The sequence below is a fragment of the Amblyomma maculatum genome, chromosome 11 (genome assembly GCF_055883805.1).
Source record: "Amblyomma maculatum isolate TAMU_Amacu chromosome 11, ASM5588380v1, whole genome shotgun sequence".
In the NCBI taxonomy this organism is placed as follows: Eukaryota; Metazoa; Arthropoda; class Arachnida; order Ixodida; family Ixodidae; genus Amblyomma; species Amblyomma maculatum.
In genome coordinates this window covers 23187450-23193490 of record NC_139354.1, presented here as the reverse complement: position 1 = coordinate 23193490, position 6041 = coordinate 23187450, and the positions used below count along the sequence as shown (strand labels likewise).

The following is a 6041-nucleotide window of genomic DNA, read 5'->3' as shown; positions in this document are numbered from 1 at the left end:
TTAACCCTCCAGTTTTCTGGCATTTTTACTGCTTCGTATTCTTCATGAACGTATTAAAAGAGGGCTACCTGAGCCATATAAGTACGCATTTTCGTCGTAAGAGAGAGAGAGAGAACATAAGCAGAAAAGTGGAGAGCGCAGGGCGTTGAGAAGCCGGGAGAAAGTAAAGAGCCATGTATCAGCCGCAGTCTTCCTAAGCTATAAGAAAATTGAACGCCCTCAACTGTCAGCGTAAATAAATTACAAACGTAACGTTAGCACGAAATTAAAGCAGACTCTGAAAAGAATGAAGCCGAAAAGACCAAACCAGTAATATGCATAGTTAACTCTTAAAATTATTTGAAACAAATTATTGCAAGTCTGTTCTATTTTCAAATAAAAAATGTCCTTCGTTTTGCTGTTTTTTTTTTCATCTTCTTGGCTATTCCCTGGTACAGAAACAAATCCTTCCGAGCTTAAGGACCAGCCGAGCGGTGGGTGGAAGCGAATGCGAAAGGATTAGCGTTGGCCGGACGTAGGTGATTCTTAATCGACACCTTTACGTTATACTTATCCACTCTGTTAAGATTCGACACCACTTTTCGACCTTCGATGCTAGACTGTTCGTAGACTTTCGTGCTAGGAGGACGTTGGCTGAATACAGGACACATGTTGCGCCTGGCTCACCGCAACAAGACAAACTTAATTATTTACTAAGCGCTATGTAATGAACCTTAGGGGAAAGTAGGAAAAAGCTTCAGCTTATTATAGGGCTCAGAAGATTATTACGTAAATTTTCATAGAAAAAACACAAGAAATTTTACTTATTGGCAACTTCAGATATCCCTTCCCTCTTAGCGGCCTCCGCGAGAAAGGTCGCAATCAGTTACGTTATTTGTCGTAATAGTCGACAGCTATGTGTTTTTAATGCTCGTAAAATGATTTCGACTCATGAGGCCAATGGAAGGTAACAAAATAATAAAAAAAAGGAAAGCAACAGTGTTCTACAGCGTTCCGTTTCGTTTGTCGCCTCGATAAAGGTACCGCACTGTATCTGATTTTTGTTCGAGAAACCCTGACGATGCGCCTCGAGACTGTAAAGAAGGAACTTGGGTCTGGAAAACAGTGCCCCCGACTACGCAAATGTGTTCGAAGGATTTCATTCGAGATGATGTTTTTCCGGTAAGCATAAACTTTCTTCGTGAACACTCACTTAATGTCCCGCGGCAGTGTGGCGATCATCGCTGTACTTTCCGCTGAGCTTGCGATATTGTTCGCGTCTGTGTTTCGGCCGATTGATATTTGCCTTCGATAGCATTGCGCTGGTGCTCATGATGGTGTTTCGCTCCATCGGTGATGAGACAGACGCTGCAATGGTTTAAGCAGAACACTATTGGTGTAAAGAATATGACCTCAGAAAGACTTCGGTACATATCTCTTTCTTGAAGTATAGCTGCTCCCTTATTTCAACATGCCGTGCATACTTTCTATAAAATCTATAGATGCGCGTATATCACAATTCCTGTGGAATACCGTGCGATTAAAATGCTGGAAGAAGCTGTCAAATTGTGGTTGCGACACTTCCGGCGTCAATGCGTGGTTAACGAAGCTTCTGGCAGCCCTACATCTGGAACATGCGATTCACAATTCGTCGCTCTTAGCCTCATCGCTTCATACTGCTCTTCAGGCGGTTGGGATTATCTATAGAGGTCAGTTGTAATTAAACCAAAATGTAACTTACCTAAAGCTGTAAATACGTGTGCTACGTACTTGTTTCCACCTTTCAGAAGGGCCGGCATTCAAGTGCAGGTCCATCGCACCACGGCATCACGTCGGGCTCACTGCTGAAGCTTTCCATCTTAATAATCAAGAAAACACACACTCGCCACGTAATGAAAAAAAAAAAAATGCTTTAAAACGTGTCGTTTCGGAACCCCTATTGTCATGCGATCACAATGAAAGAACGGGCGGAATAGTCCATTTCTTATAAGCGCGCTTGACAGCGAAGTGAGTGTGCGCAGGAATCAGAGAGATTGGGCTTTCTCCGGTTAATAACATTCTTCATGGTCTCTGCGCAGAAAGATTCCAGAAGCAGTCGGGAAAACAAAACTTTTTTCGTTTTCAAGATTGTGGCGTGGTCCCAATAAATGGGGTTCTTGGTCATTTAAGTACGCTCAGAACGGGCGTTTGAAGCCGCACCACTTTTGTTGACGTCGTCCTTATGGTCTCTTGATCTTCTTGATCGCAGTCTTTGCAGGTGGTCTTATAGACGACTCCGGGATAATGTGGAGGCTCAGGACGATCTTTCCAGTGGCATAGTTGTTTTGGCTTTCTGGGTGGAACGTGTGCAATGCGCACACTATATTTCGCGAATATACGCGCGAGAGGACTTGTCCCTCGGGAGTAAGGCACGCTTGCAAGCTTCTGTTCTTCAAGGAACCTGGGCTGTGCAGGTTGCAGGGAGCGGCATTCTTCTTTTCGAAGTTGCCGAGGATAGCCATTATTTTTCTTTTATTTACTGGAGGCGATCAGACAGAGACTGGTGCATAGAAGAGCTGGGGGGGAATTCTGTAACGCTCTCAATACAAAACCAGTCTCAAACCGCTCAACTTGCCCTGCTCCTATTGGTCGGCGGCCATATTGAAATTTTGCGTCATCACTGATCTCACCGGTGACTGCGCTTACGTCATCAACAAGACTAAAGTGGTGACGTTGCCCGTGAGCTGAATATTGACTGAAATTGTGAGCGAAACGAGGTAACCCCAAAACCAGTCAACTGAGTAGAGCGAAAATGGCGGCTGTGTTCCTTGCGTTGCTATAGCGTTGCGCTGGCTGTGTGACAGTTGTGTCGGTGCGATCCACGGCGTAGAAGGGAGGACGAAGACACGTTTGACGTACCGGTCTAGTTGTTCCGACTGTGTTCAACTCGGAAACCAGCAGAAAGTGGAGTGACTGTGCGGCGATTGCCGACGAACATCGATGAACGGGGGCTCACGCAGCTCACGGACGAGTGCGCAGCCACTGCGGCTGCATGCGCACCGCGTTTTTTTGCTATCGGGGGCTACCAGCTTGCGTCGGGAACGTAACATCGTTTGCATCGCATAGGCATCGATCAGCAGGTGCGTGCGCTGATAGCGGAAGCCATCGGGCGGAACGCTGATTGTCGTCAAGGTGCCGCGGTGCGATATGGAAAGAAGTCGCTAGGCAAGGGGTTCTACGTTGTGAACATCACAGTAGTGAGTAAATGTTGGTTTTGACTGTGTGTATTTGGCTACGACTTCGAAACGTCATTGTAAACTTGTATTGTGCCTATTTTATTACAGATCTGCGACGCGAACATACGCACTTTTGACCCTCGTTGCCCCGTGGGACCAAGGACTCCAAACAACGCGTTCGTCTAGCGGTACTCCTGCACGCCGAAAGGTGAACGAAGGCCTGCTAAACGCCTGCGACTTTTCTTGGGTAAGCTGTAAAAAACCCGCGTCGGTTATCGAACGATATTGATTATATGCATTAATATGTGCAATCGACCACTTGCTGTAAGTTGGCTTCTCTGCAAGTCTTGTTTTCTAACCAAAAGGACTCGTTCCCCCTCGCAATGTTAAAAAACGAACAGAGGAAAGATCTCTTTTCTTTCCAGCTGTTGTCTTCGAGATTACCCAGCGACACCTGACGAAAGTTCAATACCTGTATATACCTCAAAATACAGAACGAAGGGACTAGGGATTGTAGTGCCTTGCCCCCATTCGTTACGCTCCCTCCCTACGACACGTTCGCTACTCGAAAGTGTGAGTACGCTGCAAAAAGCGCCTGCTTCTTTTCATTTCAGCAAGAACTAGAAGTCTGTTGTGTGACAACGAGACCCTTTGGTTGGATTACGAGCCTTACAGAGAAGCTGACTTGTATTTCGGCGAGTGATCGATTGTCTGAATTCGCTGAAGCTGCATGCATAAGACGGACTATAGTTATGCATATGAATGCTTGTTAATGTACAAATTTAGTGTTATGGCACCAGGAACCAAATATTCAATGTTTGAAATCTCTTTACTGCCTAAGAAACCGTAGCGCTTGTGTTGTGCAGGTAATCTTAACACATTTTTGTTTATATCACTGTGAAACTACAAGGCTATCCTTACAATGATGCTTGCTTGGACAGCCCTGTGACACGTTGCCAACATTCCTGTGAATGTTTACCACCTCACTGCGGGCTAGTTGGTATGGATCTTTGATTGTATACTAGAACATGCAAAAGGCGGACTTAAGTGGATGTCATTGTTTGGTTATGCAGGAGACAGTGACTACCCACTGGAGTCATGGCTGCTTACACCAATGCCAAGTCATCCCAGACCCAACTTGCTGTCCCTTCTCTGCTATCACCTTGCAGCCTGGCACAGTTGGCTGTGGTCACTAGCTGTGTGGTAGACATGCTTAAACCGAAAAGCGTAGCGTTACAGCAAGGTAATAAATATCCATGACGCTTATTGGAATCATAAAATGGCACCAAAGATTTTTTACTGCCACATATACTCAGTAGAAGCACTTATTTCTTGGCCGCTGTATTTCACTCGAGTGTTTTTATTGAGAAAGAGACATCATACATACCAGCACACTTACCTTGATGTACAATGACCATACAACATTGACATGTATATTGCAGAATAATTATCGGGCTCAAAGAAGCCGCTCCCTTTCAACATATTGAAGCTACCTATACAAATAGGTACTGTATGCATGGTGCAGTGTGCAAAACGCTTACATATCAGAGGTAAAAATGCCAGCTGGATGGTATACTACTAGAGATCTTGCTCGCAGTGCTAAATACTGTAACAGCTGTTAGGAGAATGGTGTACAAATACTAGGCTGCAGTGCCCACAATGATTGCTGAATGATTACAAAATTCTAGTGAAAATAAAATAAGCATCACACATACATTGTTAAGGCAATGTGTGAGCAGATGTTATGTACACTAATAAAACGTGTAAAACTGCAAGGGGACTGCTGAGCAGCTTTAAGACAGTAGAGGCAGCTAAGACATGAGCGTTCAAAAATATTTTACACCATAAACATGGTAGAACGAGGGAAATAAGATGGCTACTCAATACAAAACAGCACTAAACAAGGGTTGAGGAGGAACCTTGGTTTGCTAGCCAAAATGCCTCGGCGGCAGCTTTTCGATGGAGGCGAAAAGCAAGACGCCCGTGTGCTGTGCGATGTCAGTGCACGTTAAAGAACCCCAGGTGGTCGAAATTTCCGGAGTCCTCACTACGGCGTCTCTCATAGCCTGAGTTGCTTTGGGACGTTAAACCCCACAAACCAACCAACCAACCAAAATCGAAATGTGGGCTCGGCTTTCAAACTGAGGCTCCCCTCAAAACGTGTTCAGCGCTCTTTCATACACCATAACCATGTGATAAGCACCTCTTTACTTAATTGTCACCTACTTTTGACCTCGGAATTTATTTTCCAAGTTGTTTTCACCAAATAATCAGAAAAAGCATCTTTTGTGCAAACTGGCTTTTCAATTGAAATGGTTTGTACATAATGCACACAACATGGAAAGGTAATAGAATGAGGAATGTGTGTAAAATGAACATCTTTTTGAAACACTGCACAGACTCCATGATGACACTTCAAAACTAGCACACATTCTTCGCCTTCGAGGTAATCTGCACACCTCACTGGTGGGCCCCTTGTTTATAAGACTAGGGAAATTTAGCAGATTCACCAGCTCGCCTCCGGCATCGCGCACCAAGCTTGCGTGATGTGTTTGTCTTTCCCGTCGAAAAGGGGGGGGGGGGGATACCGTTCAACATGAACAGACACTGACAACGTTTCAGCAATGTGCCACTAACAAACACAGCCTGCTGCGCGAAATACAACATACTGCACATCCCTGTCCAGACCTGGCTGAACAAGCTCGTCCTCTCCTCGGTCACTATATCAAATTTCTGAATAAAGTATTTTATTTCTCTGAACACACCAAAGGAAGCATTAACATCACAGTTTGTGTACCTTATAGAGACTAAACAATCAACATCAAAACATCAACGGAATATCGGGAA

The 6041-nt window shown here is 44.8% G+C and overlaps 1 long non-coding RNA gene across 1 annotated transcript; it reads left to right on the top strand.

Annotated features, from left to right (window-relative positions):
• The first annotated feature begins 2702 nt into the window (after positions 1 to 2702).
• On the top strand, positions 2703 to 4788 carry LOC146173134 (uncharacterized). Its single transcript, XR_014702312.1, has 3 exons — positions 2703 to 3215; positions 3303 to 3441; positions 4268 to 4788. It is a non-coding gene; the product is annotated as an uncharacterized LOC146173134 (long non-coding RNA).
• Positions 4789 to 6041: the final 1253 nt, after the last annotated feature.